General features: G+C 36.3%; 1 long non-coding RNA gene across 1 annotated transcript in view; it reads right to left on the bottom strand.

Moving 5' to 3' along the window:
- LOC105522846 overlaps positions 1 to 27,838 on the bottom strand; it is an 86,562-nt gene that overhangs the window by 38,756 nt on the left and 19,968 nt on the right. Inside the window, exon 2 of the long non-coding RNA XR_001003501.1 lies at positions 12,720 to 12,822. This is a non-coding gene — a long non-coding RNA (uncharacterized LOC105522846). The remainder of the gene's footprint in view (positions 1 to 12,719; positions 12,823 to 27,838) is intronic.

Here is a 27,838-nt window from a genome sequence, read left to right as displayed (position 1 = left end):
GTATACCTTGGTCATGGAAGAAAGACTAGGATTCTTGTGCCATCATTCATTTTTTTCCCCTCAAATTATGCTGTTTGTTTAATATGTGCTTATTTTTACCAATGTTTTAGTTACACCAAAAGCCTTATGGTCAATCCACGTAAATATCCTTTCATTTCAAGCAATTTTATCTAATGTTAGACTTTGCAGTTGAGTTTCTCAGTCCTTTGTAATTTAGTTATGCCTAAGTAATAACAAGATTAGATGAGTAGAATGAGGAGATGTGCCTTTTACTTTTATTGTCTCCATCTTTTTTCTGCCTAATAATGGTCTTATGATAATACCATCACCTGCTGCTAATCTTTAAAGTGCTGGAATAATGCATAATATGCAATATTTACTTTAGAACTCAAAAATCTAGCTTATGAATATTGTGATATTATTAACACTACAATGTCGGGTTTTGGGACAATGTCAACTATAAATTTATTTCAACATTTTCCTAGAACAGGGACTTTATATATTTTGTTATCTTCTATATCCCAGCACATAGAATAATTCCTGGCCTATAGTAGGTACTCAATAAACATTTATTAATGATTGGCTATTACTTAGGAGATGTTTTTTGCAAATGCTTGTTTACCATTAGAAAGGAGATATATATATTCACATATTGTATTAATATTAGAGTGACATGTAATTTCAGACAAGATAAAATGAGAGAATAAATATGTAAATCTTGGTAATAAAGAATCCTTCTACAGTAAAATGCATTATAATAAAATTTTTTTGTAATACTTGGTTTAGGAGTAGATTAATAACTTCCTTCAAGTATAACAATGTTATATTATGTTTTTGAGGCATGTAGTCGAATTTCAGATGATGAGTTTTTTAGTCCTGGGTTACATCCAAATTTATGTAATAATGAATCACAAAATTAGGGTTGATTATGTTTATACTATACAACACAGTGTCTTGATTATCTGTTAATCTGCTATATACACATCCTTGGACCTCAAGATGACTTTAAAAGCATCCTCTCAATTGCATTCTGACTTTCCTAAATAAACCATAAATAGAAACTTAACATTAAGTCTCTCATAAGTGTGCAGAGGATATAACAGGTGGCCCTGATCTGATGTAAGTGTAGCTAAAATAATGTGTTGAAATAATTGCAGCTTAGAAAGATAGAAAACATCTGGGCTTCAAGGGAGAACATTTCCATCCTTTTTGCTGCTTTTAAAAATAGAGAACTACATCATTCTGGGTTGCATAGAAAGAATGGTCTTGTGTTAGAAACTCTACGATCCTCAGTCTGTTCATCTAAAGCTCTAAAGGATGAGACTAGTATACCTTGGTTATGGAAGAAACACTGGGCTTCTTATGCCATCATTCATTTTCTTTTCTCAAATTACTATTTTTGTTTCTATGTGCTTGTAGGGCCTGATTAACAGTGTCACTTATTCTCTTGAAGGAAAATTGAATTTGTGAACGATGGAATTATAGTTGCCATTTCTTTAATGTTGAAAAACATCTCACCAAAGAAGATATACTAAGTAGCATATGAAAGGTTTTCAATATTGTATGTCATTAGGGAACTGAAAATTAAAATGAGGTACCACTAAACACCTAAGAGGGTGGCTAAACTCCAGAACACTGACAACACTAAATGCTGATGAGGATGTGGAGCAACAGGAACTCTCAGTAGTCATTGCTGAAGGGAATGTAAAATGGTACAGCCACTGTGGAAGACCGTTCCACAGTTGTTGATATCTTGTTTGTTTCTTTGCTCCATGGGAAGGCATGAATGGAACAGAGCTTTGAGACAGAATCCTCATTTTAGTTGCCTCTATGAGTAGGCTTTTTAGAGGCAGCCAGCCTATTAATATAGGGCTCTTGTTACTTTAAGCACTTAGGTAGAAAAAGACCCCTCTATAAATGCAAATTTTTAATATCTAAGCCTTATCTGCCCTTAACATTAGTACAGATGAATTTATAAGATTATTTCTAGCAGACAGTAAAGATCTGAAAAAAAAATTGAACAGTACAGTTACATCTTAAAAGATCAGAGGACAAGATCTACCCAGTGATCCTTAACCCTGGCTGTACATCAGAAACATTTTGGATTTATGGAGAAGACAGATTTCCAAGCCCCAACTAAGACCTCCTGAACCTGAACTTACAAGATGTGGACTTGAAAAGTCTCTTTTTTGGGCAGTTTTAGATTCACGCAAGATTGAGTCAAAAGTATAGAGAGTTCCCATATATCCTATCCCCATCCATGTACAATCTCCCCTGCTAATGACATCCCCCACCATAGTGATAACATTTGTTATGATGGATGAACCTACATTGACACATCATTATCACCCCCAAATTCACAGTTTACATTAGAGTTCGTTCTTGGTGTTTTCTGTGTTTTGATAAATGTATAATGATATGTACCCACCACTGTAGTATCATGCAGAATAGCTTCAATGCCCTAAAAATCCTCTGCCTATCCATCTCTTCCTCTCCTCTAACCCATGGTACCCACTGAGGTTTTTATAGTTTCCATAGTTTTTGCCTTCTCCTAAATGCCATATTGTTGGAATCATATAGCATTTAGCCTTTTCAGAATGACTTCTTAACTTGGTAATATACATTTACATTTCCTCTACGTCTTTTCATGGCTTGCTGGCTCATTTCTTTTTAGTGCTGAATAATATTCCTTTGTCTGGATGTATCACAGTTTATTTATCCATTCACCTACTGAAAGACATTTTGGTTTCTTCCAAGTGTTGGCAATTATGAATAAAACTGCTGTAAACATCCATGTGCAGGTTTTTGTGAGGACACAAGTTTTCAACTCCTTTGGGTAAATACCTAGGAGCATGATTGCTGGATTGTATGGTAAAAGTATGTTTAGTTTTTAAAGAAACTGATGAATGGTCTTCCACAGTGGCTGTACCATTTTACATTCCCTTCAGCAATGACTACTGAGAGTTCCTGTTGCGCCACATCCTCATCAGCATTTGGTGTTACCAGTGTTCTGGATTTTAGCCACTCTCTTAGGTGTTTAGTGGTACCTCATTTTAATTTTCAGTTCCCTAATGACATACAATATTGAAAATCTTTCATATGCTACTTACTATATCTTCTTTGGTGAGATGTCTATTCGGGTATTTTGCCCATTTTTAAATTGGGTTCATTTTATTATTGTTGAGTTTTAAATGTTCTTTGTATATTTTAGATAACAATCCTTTATCAGATGTGTTTTTTTAGCAAATATTTTCTCCCAGTCTGTGGCTTATCTACTCACAATCTCTTAACATAATCTTTTCCAGAGCAGAAGTTTTAAATTTTAATGAAGCCCTCCTTATCACTTATTTCTTCCATAGGTCATGCCTTTGGTGTTATATCTAAAAAGTCAATGCCATACCAAAGGTCATCTAAGTTTTCTCTTGTGTTATCTTCTAGGAGTTTTATAGTTTTGCATTTTGTATTTAGGCCTATGAACCACTGAGTTACTTTTGTGAAGGATATAAAATTTGTGTCTAGATTATTATTATTTTTTGCATGTGGATGTACAGTTGCTCCAGCACTATTTCTTGAAAAGACTCTTTGCTCCATTGTATTGGCTTTGCTCCTTTATCAAAGATCAGCTAACCATGTTTGTGTGGGTCTATATCTAGGCCCTCTATTATGTTCCATTATTCTATTTGTCTATTCTTTCATCAATACTACACTGGCTTGATTACTGTAGTGATATAGTAAGTCTTGAAGTCAGGTTGTGTCAGTTCTCCAATTTTATTCTCCTTGAATAATGAGTTGGTATTCTGGATCTTTTGCCTCTGCACATAAGCATTAGAATTGGTTTGTCAATATACACAAAATCATTTTCTGGGATTTTGATTGGGACTTCTTTGAATCTATAGTTCAAGTTGAGAAGAACTGCTTGACAAAATAGTTTTCTTACCAAGGAACATGGACTATCTCTCTATTTATTTAGTTCTTCCTTGATACCTTTCATCAGAGTTTTGCAGTTTTTCATATAGATCTTGTACATCTTTTGTTAGATTTATAGTTGAGTATTTCATTTTTGGGGCGTTAATATAAATGGCAATGTGGTGTTAATTTCAAATTTCATTGTTCATTGCTGGTATACAGGTAAGTGATTGACTTTTGTATATTAACCTTGTATCTTGCAACTTGTGCTATAATTGCTTATTTCCAGGAGTTTTTTTGTTGATTATTTTGGGCTTTCTATATATATGATCATGTCATTTGTAAACAAAGACAGTTTTATTTCTTCTTTCCAAATCTGTATATTTTCTATTTTCTTTTCTTGTTTTATTGCATTAGCTGTAACCACCAGTATGGCATTAAAAATTAGTGGAGAAAATAGACATTCTTGTCTTATTCTTGATCTTAGTGGAAAGCTTTGAGTTTCTCACCATTAAGTATGATGTTTGCTGTAGTATTTTTGGTAGATATTCTTTGTAAGTTGAGGAAGTTCCTTTCTATTCCTAGTTTGCTGAGTTGTTTTTTTTTTTTTTTTTTTTTACCATAAATAGGCATTGCATTTGTTAAATACTTTTTCTGCATCCATTGATATGATAATGTGATTTTTCTTTTTTAGTTTTTTGATACACTAGATTACATTAATTTTCAAATGTTGAACCATCCTCGCATACCTGGGATAAATCACATTTAGTCATGGTGTATAATTGTTTTTATACATTGTTGAATTTGACTTGCTAATATTTTGTAGAGGATTTCTGCATCTCTGTTCATGAGAGGCATTGGTCTGAAGTCTTTTTTGTAAAGCCTTTGTCTGATTTTGGTATTAGGGTAATGCTGCCCTCATGGAATGAGTTAGGAAGTATTCCCTCTGTTTTTATTTTCTAAAAGAGATTGTAGAAAACTAATATAATTTCTTCTTTAAATGTTTGGTAGAATTCATGGGCAAGCTTTTCTGGGGCTTGTGCTTTCTGTGTTGGAAGGCTATTAATTATTGATCTAATTTAACTAATAGATATAGGCCATCCACATTGTCCCTTTCTGTTTGTGTGACTTTTGGCAAGTTATGTCTAGGAATTGGTCTGTTTAATCCAGATTATCAAATCTGTGGTCATAGAGTTGTTCATAATATTCCTTTATTATCCTTTTAATGCCCATGGTATCTGTATGATGTCCTCTACTTCATTTCTGATATTAGTATTTATCATTAAGATACTAGTCTTATCTTTTTTTTCTTTTTTAGCCTGGCTAGAGATTTATCGCTTTTACTATCTTTTCAGAGAACCAGCATTTGGTTTTGTTGAATGTTTCTATTGATTTCCTGTTTTCAATTTCATTGGTTTCTGCTTTAATTTTTATTTTTTTCTGCTTTCCTTGGATTTAATTTGTTTTTTTTCCTAGTTCCCTAAAGTAGAAGCTTAGATTATTTATTTCAGATCTTTCTTCTTTCATAATATATGCATTCAATGCTGTAAGCTTCCCTCTAAATGGTGCTTTCACTGCATTCCACAAATTTTGATAAACTGTATATTTTAAATTTCTCTTGAGATTTATTTTTTGACTCATATGTTATCTAAAAGTTGGTTAGTCTCTAAGTTTTTTGAGCTTTTCCAATTATCATTCTGTTATTGATATTTACTTTAATTCCATTATGTTCTAACAGCATACCTTGTATGATTTCTATCCTTTGACATATTTTAAGATGTATTTTATGGCCCAGAGAGTATTCTATCCTGGCAATTATTCCATGTGAGCTTGAGATGGATGTGTAATATGTTGTTGGATGAAATAATCTAGAGTTCAACTATGTCTTTACTGATTTTCTGCCTATTGGATCTGTCCATTTCTGCCAGTGGTAAAGTCTCCAATTATAATAGTGGATATATCTGTTTCTCCTTGCATTTCTATCAGTTTTTGCTTCACATACTTTGGTGCTCTGTTGGGTGCATACATGTTAATAATTGTTATGTTGTTTTAGAGAATTGACCCCTCTATAATTATAGAATAGCTCTCTTTATCCCTCCTAACTTTCCTTGTTCTGAAGTTGGCTCTCTCTGAAATTAATATAGCTACTCTTCCTTTTTTAAAAGCAGATTTTCTGCTTTCTTTTGATGAATACCACATGGTATTTTTTTCTTCATACCCTTACTTCTAAACTTTTTTTTTTTTTTGTGGCAGAGTTTTGCTCTTGTTGCTCAGGCTGGAGTGCAGTGGTACGATCTCAGCTCACTGCAAGCTCCGCCTCCCGCATTCAAGGGATTCTCCTGCCTCAGCCTCCTGAGTAGCTGGGATTACAGGTGCCCGCCACCACGCCCAGCTAATTTTTTGTATTTTTAGTAGAGATGGGGTTTCACTACGTTGGCCAGGCTGGTCTCAAACTCCTGACCTCAGGCTATCCACCCACCTCAGCCTCCCAAAGTGCTGGAATTACAGGTGTGAGCCACCGCGCCTGGCTTACTTTTAATCTTTATGTGTCTTTATATTTAAAGTGGGCTTCTTGTATGCAACATGTAGTTGGGTCTTGTTTTTTAATCCACTCTGACAATCTCTGTCAGTTAATAGGCATATATAGACCATTGAAGGTTAAAGTGATTATTATTATAGTTGGATTATTATGTAATATATTTTTTATTGTATTCTATTTGTTCTTCTTGCTCTTCATTCCTATTTTGTCTTCTATACTTGTTGTGCTTTTGTAGTTTTAATTGAGCATTTTATATGATTTCATTTTCTCTTCTTTCTTAGGACATGTCACATTAAAAAAAAACATTTACTAGTTTTTCCCCAATGTTTGCAATAGACATTTATAATGAATTCAAGTCCAATTAACAATGTACTGCTTTATGAGCAGTGCAGGTACATTATAATAACAAAATATTCCTAACTCTTCTGTTCTGTCTTTTGTATCACTGCCATCATTCATTCACTTACATATAAGCATACATTAGCATATATATGTTTATGTGTGTGCACATATATATAAAACATATAGGTGTACATAATTGAATATGTCATTGCTATTATTTTGAACAGTTTTGTGTTAATTAAGAATAAGAAAAATAAAACTGTTATTTTGCTTTCACTGATTCATTCTCCATTGCTCCTTTCTTTATGTAGATCTGAGTTTCTAACCTATATAATTTTCTTTTGTTCTGAAGAACTTCTCTGAAGAATTTCTTGCAAGGCAGGACTACTTGCCAACAAATACTCTCAATTTTTGCCTGAGAAAGTCTTTATTTCTTCTTTACTTTTGAAGGATAATTTCACAGTGTAAAGAGTTCTAGGCTGGTAGTTTTTATCTCCGTAGTTTAAATATTTTACACCACTCTCTTCTTGCTTGCATGCTCTGAGGAACAGTCGGGTGTAATTCTTATTTTTGCTTCTCTATAGGTAACGTGTGATGGACCCACTATGTCTGGGTCCTCCTAAGTTTTTAATCCTCAAACTTGTCCACACTGATCTTCTAGCAACTGCAGCTCTGGTTTTCTAACTCTGGCATTGGCTTCTGAGAAAGAGACTGCTCATAGACTTCTGCTCCAGTAAGTTGTAATTCTCTCTATTTGTCTGTCTCTCCAATTTAGGGGACAGTGATTTGTCCTGTGACCTCACTTCTCTGACAGATCTAAGAAGAGTTGTTGATTTTGCAGTTTGTTTGGCTTTTTACTTGTTGTTAGAGTGGTGACTTCTTAAGAGCCTAACATGCTGGACCTGAAACTAAAACTCTTGATGACTTTACTTTTTAAGATGAGTCTAATGATTGGATAGGTTGAGAGCTGGTTTTTCAACTTTAAAAAGTAATGCCATCTTATCTAAAAAAAACTATGAATTTATAAATTTATAAAAGTAATAAAATTGATAAAGGGGGGCTGTTCTCATTGAATTGTGTGTGTTAGTGAGGGAGGGAACCAGGGTTTGCCCTCTCAGCCCCTTTCCTTATGACAACCCAAACAGCCTCTTCAGAGCTCCCCGTTTGCAAATCACACTGGTCTTTCCAGCATGAGAACTACCAAATGATCTCTGACAGGTTTTGGAGGGTATAGTGTGAAATCTCTTGGTGCCTGGAGTGCCAGTCAAGTGAAGGAGGAACAGCACTCAAAGGAGCACAGACTTTAGATATCAGTCTTAAAATTGCCACTGGAAAGTGAAGGGGGCAGAGGGGTGATGCAGTTGGAATCAAAGTTAGAAATCTGTTTGCTGGCAAAAAGACCATTTTGCAACTTGCCTTTTTAAAATGACCTTACCCGTGTAGGGTGTTATTTAGTTAACCCAGCCTAAGGGGATGTTTTAAAGATGGAGAATTGCCCTGGTGATGAACAAATATGAGAAATAAACTTCCAGTGGGGCTGGGTTGCCTGCTGACTGTGATTTCCTGATGATCTATAACAATGGTTATTCACTAACAGCTGGCGCATGTCTCCCTCGGACAAAGCCACTGGGAAGCACAGGCGCTCTGATTGGTGAACCAGAACCGTTTCCCTGGTAACAGTTAACTAGCACGTGTTTTATTGTTTCCAACTGCTTTTCCTGGGGTATTTGCAGGTGGTGGGAGATGCTTTCTTAAAGAGGGGTCATAACCTCATGAACTTTCAGATGTTGCAACAAATTGGGGAACAAAACATTTTTCCTTTTTCAAATATATTAAGTAAATCTTATTACATAGCATTTTCAAGACAGATGCAGCCCAACAGTTTCTCCTTTTTGCCATTATTTCCAGATGTTATCAATTTTAAAGTCAGCGTTCCATTTTAAGAACAGGATCTATAGGAAGGTGATAAGTAATCAGTAGAGTATTATTTTGCCCTTTTTGGAGGTGTGTTCTGGTTCTACATTTTGCCACAAAATGTGAGATCAAACCATAAAATGTGAGTGTATTTTTAATTGGCCTTTTAATCATTTGTATATTTTGCCTCTTCATTAATTAATTGTTTTTGCCTTTACCATTTTCTTTGTCATTTTTAATGCACCAGAGAAATTGTAGTGTTTTTATAAAATACAAGACTAAATAAGACTTGATTATATTAGAATTTTCTTCTATATTTATTTGACGTTTTTGAAAGGCTTGGTTAATTTCCAGATGGATAGCTCCCTCTTCTGTCTGGTTTGCAGAATTCACATCTTTTGAAAGCAGAGATGGAAGACGAAGTGTGTATCACAAAATCCTTTATCTTGGCTGCAGGCTGAATGTAGTTACTATATGAAGAATAACAAATCCATGTATTGGAATATGGAAAGTGCTTCCTTTGTAATAATTTGGTTTAAAATAAAATTGTCTATCCTGCCGTAAATGCTGGCTAAAAGAAAATGAAAACATTTCCTTAAGTTAATATTGAACTTTATCTGCAGACATCCCTGAAAAAATGCAGACCTGATCAATCACTTGACTGAACTCTACTTGAAACACTTGGACTTTGGTCAAATAAGCCTTTGCCACTTGATTTGTACAGCATTCCAACAACAGTGCAACTCAAGTCTTCTCTTGAGCCTGATCTGCAAGGTTCTTTCTGGTAAGTGTTCTTCATGGGATTGCAAACGTGCACCTACTTATAAATTAGATCAGTGGCATTCAAATGCTCTTCTCCAGGAACTCAGAATTTAAAAAAATTTAAAACATTTCTTTAAAAAATATTTTTCCTTTGTTTCCTTGGATCCTATTCAATCACTACACCTAGAATTAGGGTTATGCTCTGAAAGTGAACACAATAAAATCATAACCTAAGCTCATAACCATAGAACCAAAAGAGCTAGTAAAATTATTTATGATAATAAGGATACTTATGTACAGTCAGTGTTTCTAGAGATACAATGACATGATGCATTTTTACTGTGAAGAGGAAAACATTAATTCAGGATCACCCTTCTTGTTTCTCTCAGTGGCAGGATGAAAGGGGGCGGTGTCATATAACCCTAATTATTTGAATGTATATTAAATTAGCACTGTTTGCAACTCTCTGCTTTTGAGGTAGGCATAACTCAGGGCCTTCTGAAAGAGAAACATTTTACCTCACACACTCCTGTTGGTACCATGTCATTGTATTCGTTCTTTTTAGATTCATTAGAGGAGTACAAATGATATTTTTTATATCAAGGAATAATTTGAATATAGTGAAATGAGAATCAGAAAATTAGTCATTATCAAAATTTGTAGACTTAAGCATATATTTGAAAATTTTAAATTACTTTCTTATCTTCAAGTAGGTAAAATAACCAAGTCATAAAGTATTAGATAACAATTCACGTGGAATGAGGGATGCTGGACATCACAGGCTGTGCAATACTCAGTTCAGTGTCTCCTTTCACAGATGAAAAATTAAGCCCAGAAGGGCAGTTGTCTTGTTCAGGGTCCTGCAGCTAGCAGGTGGCAGAGCTGTTTTCTCTGGCTCTTATTCAAAAGTGCCCTTTTGCTCAGGCCATGCTCTGTGCAGTGGTCAAGGAGTTCTTCCCTAAGGGTACTTGGCTGTGGCTCCATGAATACAGATTCTGCACTTTCTTCCCTCCTCCAAATGAATAAACTCTGGCCCCATTTCCCAGATTTGCATTCCAGTGACTTACTTCGTGAGTGACTTTGGACTAGTTAACCAACCTCTCTGTGCGTGTTTTCGCTTCTACAAAATGAGAGTAAGAATAGTGCATCTCTCAGAAAGTTAAGATCAGTGTTGTGTGTGGCACAGTGCCTGGTACATAGAAAGCTCTCAATAAGTGTTACCTATTATTTTTATTATTGTAATTTTCTGCCTATTTTTCTCAAGTATTTTCTCCAGTGTGTCTTAATTTATTCTGCAGCATGTAGTAATCACATTCTGAAATGACTGAAGGTTGTACACCCATGTGCATAGCAGCCTTATTGACAGTAGCCAAAAGGTAGAAGCAAGCCAAGTGTCAAACGGCAGATGAATGGATAAGCAGAATGTGGTGCATATACATAAAATGGAATATTACTCAGCCTCAAAAAGGAAGGAAATTCTGACACGTGCTACAACATTGATGAACTTTGAAAACATTATGCTAAATGAAATAAGTCGCACAAAAAGACAGATACTATAATGATTCCATTTATATGTAAGGTACCTAGACTACTCAAACTCATAAAGACAGAAAGTAGAATGGTGTTTGCCATGGGCCTGGAAGAGACGGGAATGGGGGAGGTGTTGTTTATGGGTATAGAGTTTTTGTTTTGTAAGATCAAAACAGTTCTGGAGATTAGCTGCACAATAATGTGAATGTACTTAACACTACTGAACTATACTTTTAAAAATTATTAAGATGATACATTTTATGTTATGTGTATTTTACTACAGTTAAAAACAACAACAACAAAATGACTGAAAGGTTTAGTGCACTTAGAACATACTAGTTACATTAGTTAGCCCTGGATATTTTGACTTCTTGGTCCCAGAGTTCTGGGCCAGTGCTGTGGGTTAGAACCAGAAAGGATTTGGTTGGAGACTAAGTATGGTATGTGGTCATAGTACTCAAACATTGTATCTGTTTTAGTTCTGTTTCCTTCCTCTAAGATTGCTGATTTCCTGCCAGAGATGGACTTAATTTCCAGAGCCTTATAGTTTATGAACTTGGATGAAAATACAGGAGCACTTTCCCCATAGACACATGAAGAAACCCCTCAGAGACTCTTCAAAAAATGCAAACACATAAAAAGCAAATTTGATTCAGCAAGTTTGCCATTAACAAAACCTCCTTTGGGGGCAGGGGTGGTGTAGTGATAGTATAGGCTGTTAGAAAGAAGCTTAGAAACTGCCCTGTTGAACAAAGCAAGCTAAAGGCAGACAGAGAAAACGAGAGAAGAAAACTGCATTTTAGTTTAGAATATTTTTTGAAATTTGTTTAATTATCATTATTATCTACAGAGATGATTAAAAGCATCAAACATTTCTAGGATAAAACCCAAGCACAAATAGAAAGAGATTTATGCTAAATTGGCATTTGATAATTTCTTACAATAATCTGATGTAAGAGGTCTTCCTTTTATTTCAACTCAAGAATTCCTTTCATCTTTTACTCAATAGTCAATATCCTTTTTATTTCAATTCAATAACATTTACTGAATATCTAATATGTAGTACAGGCCCTGTGTCTCAGAGAAAAACACTAGGGTAGGGTTTATAAAATAAGTTTTAAAAGAAGGTAAATATTTTAAAGCTTAAATTTTTTTTAAGTTCAATGTTCAAAATACTAAACTATACTGAAAATCATAATGAATGGTCATTCTTCCAAATAAATCATTCTTCCCTTTATGATTATGGGATTTCTATAAACTAAATATTTGCAGAAGAAATTTCTTCAACTATATTGTAGGTAGAATGTCATCTTTTCAGATATGCTGGTTGGGAATAATTACTACACTAGTGGAAATGTTTGCTCAAGCCAGCATCGAAAAGAGACAAGAGATTTCCCTTTATCAGCTTCTCAAAAATGACAACTAAAATTTTTAGTATTGGGACAGGACACAAGTCTAAGTCTGTCATTTTTTTAAATGCCACATTTTTGAAATAACAATCAGGTGTTTCACTTTAAGTGTATTAAATTTAAGTATATTAATATTGAATATAAATATTGAAATATAATTATTAGTTTATTCAGAAGCAAAACCCCAATCCTAATTTCAGTATCATCTTAATAGAAAGCCTGGGTTTATGAATCCACAGGCTTTTGATTAAAATCCCAAGAGGTCAATAACAATCTTGTAATCACAAAATATGCATAAAGGAGAACATCAGACTTACCAAGAAATATAGCTGTAACAGTGCATGACAAAAGGCACATTTTGGAGACATGATTCAATTTCCTGTTTTTCAGCATCAGGTACTTTATCTGACCATCTGAAACCTTTAGAAATAGGTGAAAAAAAGGAGTGAGTTTTTAATATTAAGAGCTGTGAAAGGTGAAAAACAGGCCCTGACAAACACATCTAAACAGATCCATGTATTTCATAATAGAAGCAGTTCTCTTTTCATTCTCAATATTTCTAGTTGAATAATTATCCCCTACCCCAAGGATTCTTAATAAAAAACATTTTACCCTTTTGAGAGGAAGGCAGCAATGAGTTCATTTTGAAAGGTTCACATTTAGCTTTCAGCCAAAAGTGAACCTTTGGTGTCTTTTGAATCCTTTTTAAGTCTTGAAACCTTAGAGAGAAACCAGAGAAAGAGATCAGATCGCGGCCTACCTCTTTCAGCCCTTGAGAATTCCCTTTCCAAGTAGTTTCCTAAATAGTGAGGCTGCATCAGAACCCCCAGTTCTTCTCCTTAGAAGTTATTAAATCAGCAGAAAGACCGACAATAATGGCAAATGAAATCTAAGTTTTGTATAGGAAACAGGCAGGCAGTCTACACTTTGTTATTCACTTGATAGACAGAGCCATTTTGACAGCTCTAACCTTGGAAACCACAGGTCCTGCTGAGCTCAGCAGGAGTCAAACGCTGAGTACCATCTGTCAAAGCTTTATTTTTCCCCCTCCTCATCCACGCCTTTACTATAAGATGCTAACAAGAGCCCTGAATGAAAGTAGCTAACTACAGTTAAACTTGTGTGCATTGTAACACTAATGTTGGGGTAAGAAACTCACTCCCGGAATCTACCAAATTTGAGTGAACAGAATTGAGTATTCTATGCCTTTTCTTAATGGTTATCAATGTTGGAAAAGTGTGGGTGGAGAAACTCCATAACCACACTCCAAACAACTAATGCTCCAAAATAAGGAAATTGCACATTATCTTGTTTGTTTTTGCCAATTCTGTAGCTAAAATAAATGGTTTGGAAAGTTCTCAACTCTAAGGCCTTTTTTTTTTTTTCTTAATGTAGTTTAATTAAACATGTGCAAGAACAACAAATTAATTTCTTTCTAAGAAATGAGATTTTGATGCGTTGAGCTTGTGTTTTATAAAATAAATCTCATTCAGAACAAACACTCCCTCTCTCTGGCATAATCAATTCTAAAACATTAACAGGCCTAATAATAATAAAATCAATTAAATCAAGTGTGGTATAGTTCATGCTTCACTTGTGTAGAAGACAGTATATCAATTGAAACATAAAGGAGCTCACAAAGGCATTCCTTTCCACTAAGTACTACCAAAATGCTACATATTTTTTAAAGTACAAATTTATTTTGCTTGCATTTAAAATTTTTATATATTTAATGAAAAAATTAGATATCAATTTAAAAATCCTTAATTTAGAATACTATTTTTAGCACACAGTTCCTTAAAAAATGTAGAGAACATTTCCATAAATGCAAATTTAAAAAAAGTAGCTTAGAATTAAAACGCTGAAAAAAGCTGAGATCTTTTTAGCAGAATTATTCCTAATTTTAATTTTTAGTTATTCTACTTGAAATAGTAATGTTTCATTTTTTTCTAATCTTTTTCCCAATTCTCCCAAATGCTGAAAAGTTATAAAATATTACTTCATGAGAATAATACTATATATATGTACTAGATATTCTATACTATAGCAAGTAATTATTTATTGTTTAGTAGTTAATAACATTGTCAAGAAGATACTGTGAAGAAGTATTATTAATCAATTATTGTATTCATACAAGTGTGTACTTTTTTTTTGCATTTTACTGAATGTTCCACGTGTGCAGATTTTGTAGGGATTTGAGAGACCTAGTGTATAAACACCTGAAATGCTTTATGTGAAATCGTTTTTATAAATCGCATATCCAGAAGGTGATTTTGCTTTTTAAAATGACCAGGTGGTGATTTATTTGCAATGTGAAAACTAGCTAACTCATAAGTAATAGTTTCTAATATCACAAGGTTGAATTCTGTCCATCAGTTTTGCAAGACAACTTCAGTTATATATATGCATGAATGCATCTGAAAGAAGTCTCAATAGGTACTATTTGAGGCTTTGCCCCTTCTCCTAGTTTTCCTCATCTGCCCTTCAGCCCAGGAGCGGCTGAGAAAGGAGGCTGCCTTTGCTGGCAGACAGGGTCCCTGATTGGTAAACACTTCTTCCACCACTGTGCTTATGCCTGAAATCCTTTCTTAAGGGGGCAGGACACAACTTTCACTGCATTGAGAGAAGATTCAAAGGCAAATGCCCCAGGGAGAGGGAACACGTGGATCTAAATTAATCTTGCTGACAGTTATTCTGAAAGCAAAGAGAAGCAAAGGAGAGCAGGAGGGGAGGCACCTCCAGATGGAGAAGGGGCAAAGACGGGGAGGCAAACTTGGTCTTCCTTAAGGTTTTACCTAAGAAGGGCTGCTTGGAGTGTCCATGCGCAGCTTTGCTTTGCATAATGCCTGTTAGACTTTCTTGATTGTCATTGTCGTGCTTTTGATTTTCATAATCTCAGAATCTCAGAGTTGGGGGAATGTTAAGGGTCAGTTAGTTCAACCCCTGCTTACAGAGATGAAGAAACAGACCTAGATAAGGCTACTCCATGGTTTATCCAAACCCTGATTTTTTTTTAAAGCCCCGTCTTTTTGTCTGTAAAATAGGGGTGATCATATTACAGACATCAGAGGATTTAATGAGCAATGTTGAAGCCTTTAGTACAAGTCCTGAGCCCAGAGCAAGTGCTCAATAATTGTTCATTTTTGTTATCATCCATGGAGTTCAGAGCCAGATTTAGTGACAGTTTATAGTAAGTGTATTAGCTCTCATGGTTAATAATTTGTTTTCATTTCCTGTTCATAAATTTTTTCTTGTAGGGAGCTAATAGAAACAATTAGCAACTACTGAAAATTTATAAAACAATTACCTATATTCTACTTATCTTGATAAAATATGATGCATTTTGCAAATATTTTTCTTTTTTTCTAGCTATGTACATTTGTTTACATAGTTGGAATCATAATGTACTACAATTTTATATCCTGCTTTTCCTGTTGACATCATACCAGAATTTTTCATGTGGCTACCAATTCTTGGTGAATATCATTTTAAATGAGTAAATGTCCCATAATTTCATTAGCTATATCTTGATGACAGAGTTTGTTGGTTGCTTTCAGTTTTTCTGTTATAAATAATATTCTGGTGACCATTTTAGTACATATAACATTTTCTTCTTTGGATGTGTTTTTTAGGTTACATTTTCAGAAATTAGATTACAAATTAGATTAGAACTTGTATATTTTTGTAGTATTTGCTACTTACTGCTAAATCATGGCCCCACTTTTCTCTTTTCATTTTATTAACCTTATTTTATAAATGTCCTTTTAAAAATTATTATTATTTTGTAGTTACAGGATCTGGCTATATAGACCAGACTGGTCTCAAGCTCTTGGCCTCAGGCAATTCTCCCACCTCAGCCTCCCAAAGTGTTGGGATTATAGGTGTGAGTTACAGTGTCTGGCCTAATGTCTTTGGGCTTCTAATCTGTTTTTTTAAAGATGTAATTGTTTTCAAAGTCATAGGGATGAGTAATGGCAGAACCAAGACTTGAAGCCCTCTTTTTACTACACCATAATAATAATGCGAACGGGAAAAACTTCCCAACGTTAAGATGTGGAGGAATCATCCATTCCTTAGGTACTAGCTGAGGTAGCAGAAAGTGCAGAAGTCTAGGAGTTGGGAATTCTGAGTTCGAGTCCTACTACCACTAATAATGAATTGTAACCTAGATTCACTGATTCTTGACCATATTTCCTAGAGAGTCTGAGATTTAGAGAATACACTGGAGTGCTCTTGAAGCTGTGTAAATCTCTGCATTGGAGAAAGGCAGTGTCTCACACTCTGAATCCTGAGCACTGAGTTGCTCTAAGAAGCTGTAGCGTAGAGCTTCTTAGACATGATCTTGTTACATTCTGGATCTCATTAAATTCTGTTTCAATAGGTTTGCAGTGGGCCTGAAATTTTGCATTATTAAAAAGCTCCCAAGTAATCCTGATGATGATGCTGGCCCAGGGACCACACTTTTAGAAGTAGCCACCCTGAATGGTTGTTGAGTTTCATGGATGACTGTCCCCATGGTACAGAGCACCCTTAATCACAGAGCAATTTTAATCACTGGATAAAGGATGGGGATTAACAGTAGTCAGCCAGATGCTCCCGAAGTGGTGTCTAATATGCAGGAGTATGTGAATATTGTGACCTGTATGTGGAGGAAGTATTATGTGATCTGTTTCCTCTTTGATGCTAGAGATCCTCAGAACCTAGGAATGTCCCTTTTCCTGAGATGTGGGAGGAAGTGGAAAGCAGCCACCTGGAATAACAGAGTAATATGGAAAAGTCCTGGCCTTTTATTATCATTTCCCTTATCTGAACACAAACTCATTCTTATTTTATATTATCAGAGATTCCAACCAAGGTCCCTTAAAAGCTGACCAAGAAAATTTGCAGAAGCACTTTAGAAGCCATAATGCTTTGTGGCAAATATTTCCAAACATCTGCTGCGTGAAAAGGAGCAAAAATCCTGCCATGACTAAGGGCAAGAGGGCAACTTGGAAGTGGAATGTCTTGGCACAGCTCTGTGGAGGCCCTTTCTCTGAGCACAGGCGTCCCCAGGAGACCCCAGCACCTGTTCTTACATATTCCTGCTGGCTTCTGTTGTCTGCAGTTGCTGTCAAAGGCGACCCAGGAGAGGGTCGGGACAAGTCTTGTCAGGGAACAAGAAAAGCTGGGAGTGTGGCGGTTGGTCTCACAAATGTGAGGATGTACACCATCCCAGTAGGGACTCTCATTTCCCATTTCACATCACCATGTACCTGATGTCAAAAGTAAATCTTTTGAGTTTAGGAACTGTGGCAGAGAACAGTCTTTTGAAACTCAGGTGATATCAATAGCCTAGTTTCATTATTCTAAAACTGAAATGCCACGAGTGGGATTTGGAACACAATCATTAGGTCTTCTGGAGTTATTGTCTAGAGAGGTGGATGGTGCATTTTAAGAAAGAATCCTAGGTTAGGAGTAGAAGAAAAGTAGTTTGTGTGTTAGGCCTCAGCTTTGAAAGCCTAGCTTTCAAGGAAATAGTCAAAGGGAGAATATGATAAATGTCCTTTTATTTTTGCTCTGAAGATATCCTTGATAGAATTGCTGCATACAGTTACTTCAGCTTGATAGGACAAGTGATTCTGCCCTTAATTGTCACCATAAGCTTGCATTTTAGGATGCTTGAACAGTTTTTAATATAACAAAGACATGGTTTTTAACATTTTTTTTGTATTGTCTTATTATAAGCAGAAGAGAAGAGAATTCTTTTGTCTCTTGTTTATTGGTCATCAAAGTCTCAGTTTAAAATTTAAAAGTCCAAAAATAGCTTCTGAAATACAGAGAACTACTTTTCAGGGAATGTTTAGCCTGCAGATCTTATGTGACTAAAACCTAATGCAATAAAGTTAATAAAACTTAATGCAATATAAGGTGCATTATTAATATGCCAGAAAGATAGTGTTTACAATTAAAAATCTCTGTCTTTCTTTAGCATGAACATTCCTTCTTCTTAGTAGCTTTAGCACAAAATGAAATTACAGTCTGGGTTTTGGAATAAACTTATTTCTCAAAGACATAATCACTATTCTGGTCCTGAGTTTTCTTCACTCAAAATATTAACATTATTGACCAAAGTGAGTTTTGATTGTGATAAAAAGTGTCTGAGCCACTTTTTGAAGCTCTTAAAAATTTAAATTGCAGGCCGGGCATGGTGGCTCAAGCCTGTAATCCCAGCACTTTGGGAGGCCGAGACCATCCTGGCTAACCTGGTGAAACCCCGTTTCTACTAAAAAATACAAAAAACTAGCCGGGCGAGGTGGCGGGCGCCTGTAGTCCCAGCTACTCGGGAGGCTGAGGCAGGAGAATGGCATAAACCCGGGAGGCGGAGCTTGCAGTGAGCTGAGATCCGGCCACTGTGCTCCAGCTTGGGCGACAGAGCGAGACTCCGTCTCAAAAAAAAAAAAAAAAAAATTTAAATTGCAGAAAAACAATAATCCAAGCTATATGTCTTTGAAATGGTCTTCCTCTTTTGACCACGTATAATAATTAGGTTTTGTCTTAAATGATATTTATTATTTTAATCCATTTAAGGTTCTATGTATAGTATAACATAGAATAATCTCTTTGATAGATAATTTTTTTTAGAAAACGATAAAATGATGTTTTTAACGTTAACTTTAGGTCATTTGGCTACCAAATAAATCATTATTTTCCTTTGTAGTTTTTAATTCTGTTGTATTCCTTGTTACAATTATGGTCTTTTAATGTAAATTGCAACTATATGATTTTACAATGGCTACCAATTGTTAAACTAGTGGAACAAGAGTTTAAAAAGTGTTTTTGAAAACACTATGATTCACAAGTAAAGAAATCTGATTTTCAAAATGTCTAGTTTTAGCTGTTGTAGAATCTTGGATAAGATCTATAGTGCAAAATTCAGAAAGGTATCTGGTCACCTTCTCTCACCAAGACACCTGAAAATGCTTAGGATTAAAGCTGTCAACCTAAAGGCAGATGTATTTTCATTCACTTACACATAGAGGAATGCCTTCTGCCAGAGGAAATTCTGCTGAGTGTTTTGTAAGCCCTGTTAATGAAGGACATTGCCTGCTTTGGCTATTTAGTGGGTGACATCTCTGCAAGCTTGGTTCTTACTCTGATATTCTTACTTAGTAGTGAATGGAGGAACTCTCCGAGATGGTTAGAGGCATAGTCAGAGGAAAGGTAAAATTGCTGTTCTCATAAAGGGGGCATAAATTGCAAGCCTTTCTTTCAACCCTTCAATGTCCTCCTCACCCTTTTCAATCTCAGTAGTGGGACACTGACTCCAAAGAGGAACACTATCACTTCAGGGAAGGAACTGGGGCTGTGGGATTGTGAACTATCCTCTGATATCCAGTTTGTCCATATGTAGCAGCATCAGAGAGACTGCTAAATAGAAGCCCACCTCTAAGGGAGAGGTGCCTTTGGTGTTGAATGTTAGTAAAGAAATACCTCTATATGGATATCCAGACAACTTTCAAATGAGCTTTTAAATTCTATTTTGGAGGGGCTCTGAAAAGAATAAATCTCTCTCTGGAGAAAAAAATTGCCCAAAGATAAACTCCAGTGCAAACTGGTCAAACCAAATTTAGTTTTTTTAGGTCAAAGTATAAATAACTGGCTGGGCACAGTGGCTCACGCCTGTAATCCCAGCACTTTGGGAGGCTGAGGTGGGGGAATCACGAGGTCAGGAGATCGAGATCATTCTGGCTAACACGGTGAAACCCCGTTTCTACTAAAAATACAAAAAATTAGCTGGGTGTGGTGCTGGGCGCCTGTAGTCCCAGCTACTCAGGAGGCTGAGGCAGAGTGGCGTGAACCCGGGAGGCAGAGCTTGCAGTGAGCCAAGATCGCACCACTGCACTCCAGCCTGGGCAACAGAGCAAGAATCCATCTCAAAAAAAAAAAAAAAAAAAGGTAAAAATAACTATAACATTGCATTTCATAAACTTGTAGTTTTTAACATTCTGAAAGCATACATATTCATTTGTAAGCTCATGTAGTATTTGACTTACAGAAATCTTGAAACATGTTCTGTCAGAGTAAAATGCTGTTTCATTGTATTTATTCAGCTTATAGAATGGACTTCTCTTACACTATATCCTTCCCGCATGTTGTTTATTTGTATGTGCTTTATGGGGTTAAGCACTTCTGGTACATTTTTCACATCAGACAACCTACGGAAGCTAGTATAAGTATGGCACGATTAAGTTTATAGGTCATGAGATAAATTTACATGGAGAGGCAAGTTTCCAGCTTCAAGCAAATGACTTATCTGTAATTTGATGCAAGTAAAATGACTGACCTTTCAAATGTTTGTTGGGCTTCAAGTGTCCAGAACAATCAATATGTACATTATTGTTTATATTTTATGCTCCTGATCCCATTAATGTATGCCTATGGAATGCTGGGACGCCATTAGTTTCTGATACTTCTGAAGTATTGGGTGGCATTTATCAAACAGAAAGGCAGCACATATTGACTCGTGACAGTTTTTGCATTTCTTGAGCTCAGTGTTTCATGAGCTGCTTATTCAGTTTTGGTGAGCAAGGCTTTTATTGCTCCAAAGTCTCCTCAATTAAATAATAATGAACCAATTTGTTTAAAACGAATCTTTAACTTGCAGACTGATTAATTTCTCCATTGTGAGCATGAGAAGTTGTGTTCTTAGGCAGGAGAGATCAGAGAAGTGTGGTGGAGTGGAATAATTGCTGGGTGTGGAAATTGGAAGAATGATTGGCGCTGTCTCTAACTGTGTGACCTTGGACAGGTCTCTAAGTATTCCTGAAACTCTGGTTCCCTAGTTGTAAAAGGTGGTCAGGTGGACCAGATAATCACCAAGATCCCTTTCAGCTTGGACATTCAATGGATAATGGAATATCAATAGACAAACACATGAGCAATATGCAGCTCTACCAATAAGTGCAAGACTGAGAAGTGGGGACATCTTTTGACCACTTTACCCCCCACTTCAGAGAAAGATTTAAGGGAAATTTGTATTCTTTCCTATTTGTGTACAGTATGTTGGACTTATTCTGGGTCTCTGGGAGAAAGATATTTGGGAAGTATGCACACACACACACACATACACACACACACACACACACACACACACACACTACACATAGGCCACTCTCTTTCTCTATTTTACTCCTTTCCATTCCACACACCTAATCCTCATCCCACGCACCTACTCCTCATCCCATGCAAAGGTGCTTAAACTAAAAAGTGCCACTTGTTGGGGTGGAACAGGAACTCAGTTCTTCACTGAAGAGACAGGAAACAGTTACTCACTTCTGTATTAATTAACTCTCCCTTTCTAGGGTTTTATTATTGGAGAGTCTAATGACTTAAAATTAACCATCCACAGTCCAATTAAAAATCATGAATTGATGAATTGCTTTCTAAATTCTGTGTTATTGACAAGTTGCTGCATCATTGAAGCTATAAGACATGTCATCCATTATTAACTTTGATGGCATTAAAACAGATAAATTAGATCTTTTAAGCAGAAATGAGTTCTCACAAAGACTGCTCTTCTAAAGTGCACACGGTCTCAATTTTCTCTGAATTTCAGCCCACTTATTTGAGTTTATTCTTGTTTCACTTAGATTGTATTGATTGTTTAGTAAACATTAACTGATGATAGAGGTGTCTTAAGATGAGCAGATAATAGATGATCAATGTGTAATGCAACTTAAGTGATAAAATACTTTTGCCAGGAAGATACAATCTGCCATAAGGGCTGGAAATGCCTGCATTAAAAAAAATTAAAACGTACAATGAACATTTTAGAAAGGAAACCTGTCTCTTCAATGTATGAAAAGTTAAATTTACTCTCAAGACAATGACAATAGATAGCAAATATATGAAAAATGCTATTTCTAAGGCACATTTAAGATATAAACATATTTATTTAGAAATAAGTAAGTGTTCTTTGAACACTTATAGTTTGCATTAGGATAGGGGTAAAAGGCAATAATAAAAACATGATTAAAATACATTCAAAATTTGAACTTAATAATTGACTTACTACAGAGGCAAAACATTCTTACCTTGGCTTTTGCAAAATTCCTTATTCTTACTATTATTTACTTCTTCAACTGAAAACAACCTTTTGTTTCATAATCAGAATCTTATTTTTCTAACATTGTAAGTATGAATTTACTGTTAACAGCTTCAGTATCTGCTGTGTAACACACGGTATGCTGGGAGTAAAAAGGACTTACACACGTTTTTAATACTTCCAATTGGACCCGCCCTTTATCCCACAATCCCTTTTGTGTGTCTCATTCTTGATCACAGTTATGCTATTCTTTGACCCCTGGGAATTACCAGGATAGTGTTTTATCTATTCATCTCTTTAGCAAAATTGTTGCCATCTTTGACCTTTCAAAAATGTTTGTGACAAGGTGTTTGCTGTTAATTGCATGCAGGAAGGAGTGAAAAGCCTCCCAGTTGAATCTCATGTTTACCAGAAGATGAGATTTCTTTTTTTGGTGAAATCTGAGTCTTAAGAGGAGACAGGTTTGGGTTGTTGATTTTACTTTAACATAGCAATGTAGCTTGAGATGGTTACTATTTTCTAATTAGCAGATTCATTAACAGGATAAAGAAAGGATATGGCTTTATATAAAGTATATTGTAGGTCCACTTGCCTAGATCCATTTTTCGCTTCTAGTGGAAATTCAGTTCAATGGAGATATAAAATTGCAGGACTGGAAAGGGCCTTAAAGATCATATAATCATATCAACAGGTGCAGAAGAAACTCTTAATTAATGCCAGACTCTGTTCTATTCACATATAGAAAGCACTTATTAATTCATTTAACCCTTAGAGCAACCTTATGAGGCATGTACAGTTTATTATTATTTCAATTTCCCTCTCTTTCATAGATGAGGAAATTGAGGCACAAGGAGGTGATGCAGTTCCCTATAGCTAGTAAGTGTCAGAGTAAGGAAATGAGCCCAGGTGGCCTGTCCCCAGTAGACAGTCTCCTTTCTCCTTCATATCCTGCTTCCCGGTTACTGTGCCAATTTGATTTTCTTTGTAGCATTTTTTTGCTAGTTGAAATGATCCAGCTCATTTTTTCCCCTCACTCCCTCTGCCACATTAGACTCTAAGGTCCAGGAGAGCAGGGACTCTTGCTCACTGCCATTTCCACTCAGGTCTGGAGTAATGGTGCATGCAGTGGTTTCTTAATAAAAAATCAGTGAATGAATGAATGATTTTGAGAAAATGCAGTAGGGACAGTGAGAATGGGAGAGGCTGTTGGGTTGGAGGATGGTTCCCTAGTGAATGTGATGGGAGAATCCTCTTACCTGCCTAACTGATGAGAGTGGGAGTAAGGGAATGGGGGAATCAAGAGTGGGCTCAGTTTTCAAGAAGGTTGACAGTGAGGAAAGCAGGGGCAGGAGAAATAGCAATTAAGGTTTTTTTGCTTTCATCAGAAAACCTAACAGGAACCGTCCTCTTTTGCAATGGAAGAATGCCCCATTGCCCCTCTTTAATGATTATTATTATGTGAAGACCCATCTCTGGCTCATTTTCTCATCGATTTGATCTGCTTAAATACCGAAGTAATGGTTTGACCACAGAATTATCATCTGCTGTTATGCATTTCACCGGGGGTGCACTCCTGGGTAGTAATTTCCCAGAATCATCCTTGGAGGAGCAGGCCTTTCCTCATCAGTATCTGTGGAATCAGAAACCCTATAAAGTACCAGCAAATTGGCTTTGAATCCCAGGAAACACGTCCTCTGTCCTTTTCTACACACTCTTTGAAGTTGCCTATAGCTTTATAATTTCTTTTCCTGGACATTACACCAGAATAGAAAACATAGAAAGAAAGAGTGATGTGTTGACATGGGTGGTGCTGAACCACCCCATTGTGGTCTGTGTTCTGCGAGGCCAACCAGAAACATTTCCTGGCATAGTTCTGGTTCTTGATGTGTGCAGTAAGCAGCCCCTTGTATCCCTATAGCATTTCCTACCATCCAAAGGAAGGTAATACCAGAAATTTCACATTTAAAAGTTAAACCCCTTTAAGATGGTTTTGATTATCTTTCCCTATGGTTTCTCTAATTAGGTGCTTGTATGAAATCACAGTGGAGGGAACATCTTGTTTTTACAGAGACTCTATTTTGAAGCCAGATACTGCTACTATTTCAGGGAAGAAAATACTGCCCTCTTATAAAATATAGTAAAACATGTTGTCTCTGTCTCAGCATCGGTTACAAATCAAGATTCTCTTCTAAATTCTTTTTTTAATCTGTGTTCTCGTTCATAATTTAGAAATGTTAATAATTCAAGTAGGACTCTATTTGAATTAATAATACTAGCATTATCAATCGGACAATAAATATTAAGATTTAAAGTGCAAATTTTGTACCATGACATTACTTGGCCCAGTGTTTCTCAGAGGAGGTGCTTCAAGCATTTGGGGGACAGGCAAATCTTCCCTATAAGGAGCTTTCCCAGATGTTGCAGGATGTTGAGCTTCCTTGGTTCTGGGTCACAACTTCCAGTAGTACCTGCCAGTTATTGGATGACTCAAAACTTCCTCATGTGTTTGCAATAGGCCTATAAGGGAAGGTTGTATTTCCCTTGGCCATGACCTGGCTCAGGGATCATAAACACAAATGCTTATGATGTCAGAGGCCAGCCAGATAACATAAATTTGTTAACCTGCCTCAATGTAAGGGAATTTGGAATGGTATGCCCTGTGCTTGCTGGAAAAGTGTGCACAATTTGTTTGGAGGCATTCAAGATCAAAGTTGTAATAAACATCTTACTGGTCAGCAAAATTCTCCTTTCTGCCAAATTTGGCTCCCCAACCATCAGGCTTGCACCCCAATCTAGCTCCTGTCTATCAGTCCAGCCCACCTATCCACTCTCCACTTTGTATGCAATGATTTAGCTACACTGACTCAGCGCATCGGCGGCTTGACTTAAATACTAGTTGAATAAATGAATAAATGAAAATTATTCTAGGCCTTTAACCAATTTATGAGAAGTTTATAAGAGGAGCATTGATTATTAAAATTTCCCCCTAGGCCACAACTCCTGTGGGTTTTTAGGTGGCATCCCTCGGTTTCCTCTAAGTCCTCTCCTGGCATATGAATTGAGGCTTATCTTTAGTTTCCTGCGTCTGTTCCATTTGTCCAATAGTGCACTGGTTTTGATGCACAATAGGTATAATTTAAACTTTAGATTGTAAAAACTTACCTCACAAATTCTCCTTACTGTGCTTTGCCCAGTAGTGTGCTGCTTTCTCAGAAATGTCAGGGAGCAGTGACCTGAGATTTCTTCATACTAGTAATGTGCTCTATTTCTTCTAGTTCATGGCAGGGGACAAGGAATTGCTCCCACCCCAGGCTGATCTGGCCTTATTGGTGCTAGAAAGTGATTTTTGTGGAACTAAGGACTCCTCCCATTTCAAAGTAAAGAGTTCTCTGAGTATCCCCTAAATTCTTCCTCCCTTTCTTCCTTCTCTCTCTCAAGTAATTTTAACCTGTTCCCCTGGGTTGGAACTCTCCATGAAAAATGAATTTTGCTGATTTTTCACCCTCTTCTTGTGATCTTATTTGGTCATATAACTCCCAAACTGAGCAGGAAATGTGGCATTCAAAGGTAACAGAGTAAACTTCTCCTCTGTACCCAGGGGCTTAAGCAACTCGGTCTCCAGAATTTTATGTAGAAAATCTTTTTACTAATGGGTCAAAGATTCCCAGATGCTCACAACATTCCATTTTTTCCCTTGATATTATTATTTCCTGAGACTGCTTTAAACATAAATAAATGTTTTTAATTCACACACCCTTTCACACCCTTTTTTCTTCTTTCCCTTGCACAGTCTGCATGTATTGGTTTGGTTGGTTTTGAAGGAGAACACACACTTCACCAGCCATGTGGTTTCCCACAGCCAATATGCACATGTCCAGGGTGTTCCCCTGTGGTTTTCAAGGCCTGGTTTTCTTCTGATAAGGTCAGAAGCACACACAGCTTATCCACATCTGCTGTGTTCCTTGAGGTCAATCAAAATATTTTTCCTTCTGGGACTAATGGGAATCTCCCAGAGAGAAACAATTATTGCACGTGAAAAATCTATTGATTTGCATTGCATGGTTTCACCTATTATTTAGGGTTCAGGGACACTTTTTTGAAACTGGGAGAGCAATTCAGGGGATTCAGAATGGGAAGATACTAGTGAATACATTCATGCCATACATTTCTGAGTATTTGCTGCTACTGCCATTAGAAGTGCAGAATGCTGAATTCAGTTGCCACAAATTGTCAAGAATGTAAGTCATCCAGCATTACTGACTTCATTGGTTGAATTATAAATACACAGTAATAGTGTTGGGCACAATCACAGATTAAAAAATGATCAGCAGAATTGTGAGTGTTCCCATTTGTGTGATTTCCCACTTTTCTTTTTTCTTTGCTTTAAATGTGAGGCCCATTTTCTATGGCTCCTGATGCTGATTTGGATGGAAACAAGGAGCAGATGACTCCATGTTGCAGAAGGCAAGAGCACTGAGCTTCCAGTAATAGGGGTTTACTTCTCATGTGGTCCACGTTGAAATTTTCAAAAGAAATGTGGGACCATGACAACATACTATGTGTTGTCATCTGGATCCAGGAATCAAGCAAATAATTAAAAGCCTTCAATAAACTGTCTACCCTTTGGCTCTTTGTTTCAATATGTTTTTGTCACAAAATATTTTTTCCAAAGTTGCAAACCAATTAACTGGACTCATAGTCCCTTACCCTCCTTTAGGAATTAGACGACCTGCCTCTAAATCTCAGTTGCAACCCTTATCAGCTGTCTATCTCTTTGTTCTGGGTTTATAGCTATGGAATATGAAAGACACTAAGCATCTCATGATCATCTTGTGAAAAATAAATAAAATAACTCACAAAATATCTAGCGTAATTGACACTACACATTAAACAACATTAGTCAAATTTGTATCTTTACATTCTGAAGAGTCTAAAAAGTAATGAAGTAACCTAAACGCTGAATAAGATGCTGAATTATAATTTTCTTATGAAAGTATTTGGATGCAAGTTTTTTTTTAAATTTATTTTTTATTTTTATTTTTATTTTTTTTTTGGGATGGAGTCTTGCTTTGCTGCCCAGGCTGGAGTGCAGTGGCGCCATCTTGGCTCACTGCAAACTCCGCCTCCCGGGTTGACACCGTTCTCCTGCCTCAGCCTTCGGAGTAGCTGGTACTACAGGCACCCACTGCCACGCCCGGCTAATTTTTTTTTGTACTTTTTAGTAGAGACAGGGTTTCACCATGTTAGCCAGAATGGTCTCGATCTCCTGACCTCATAATCCGCCCGCCTCGGCCTCCCAAAGTGCTGGGATTACAGGCGTGAGCCACCGTGCCTGGCCAGCTTTTTAGAAAT

Source organism: Colobus angolensis, unplaced genomic scaffold, assembly GCF_000951035.1.
Source record: "Colobus angolensis palliatus isolate OR3802 unplaced genomic scaffold, Cang.pa_1.0 Scaffold442, whole genome shotgun sequence".
Classification (NCBI taxonomy): Eukaryota; Metazoa; Chordata; class Mammalia; order Primates; family Cercopithecidae; genus Colobus; species Colobus angolensis.
The sequence above is the reverse complement of the archived record's forward strand: the minus strand, read 5'-3'. Positions and strand labels throughout refer to the sequence as shown.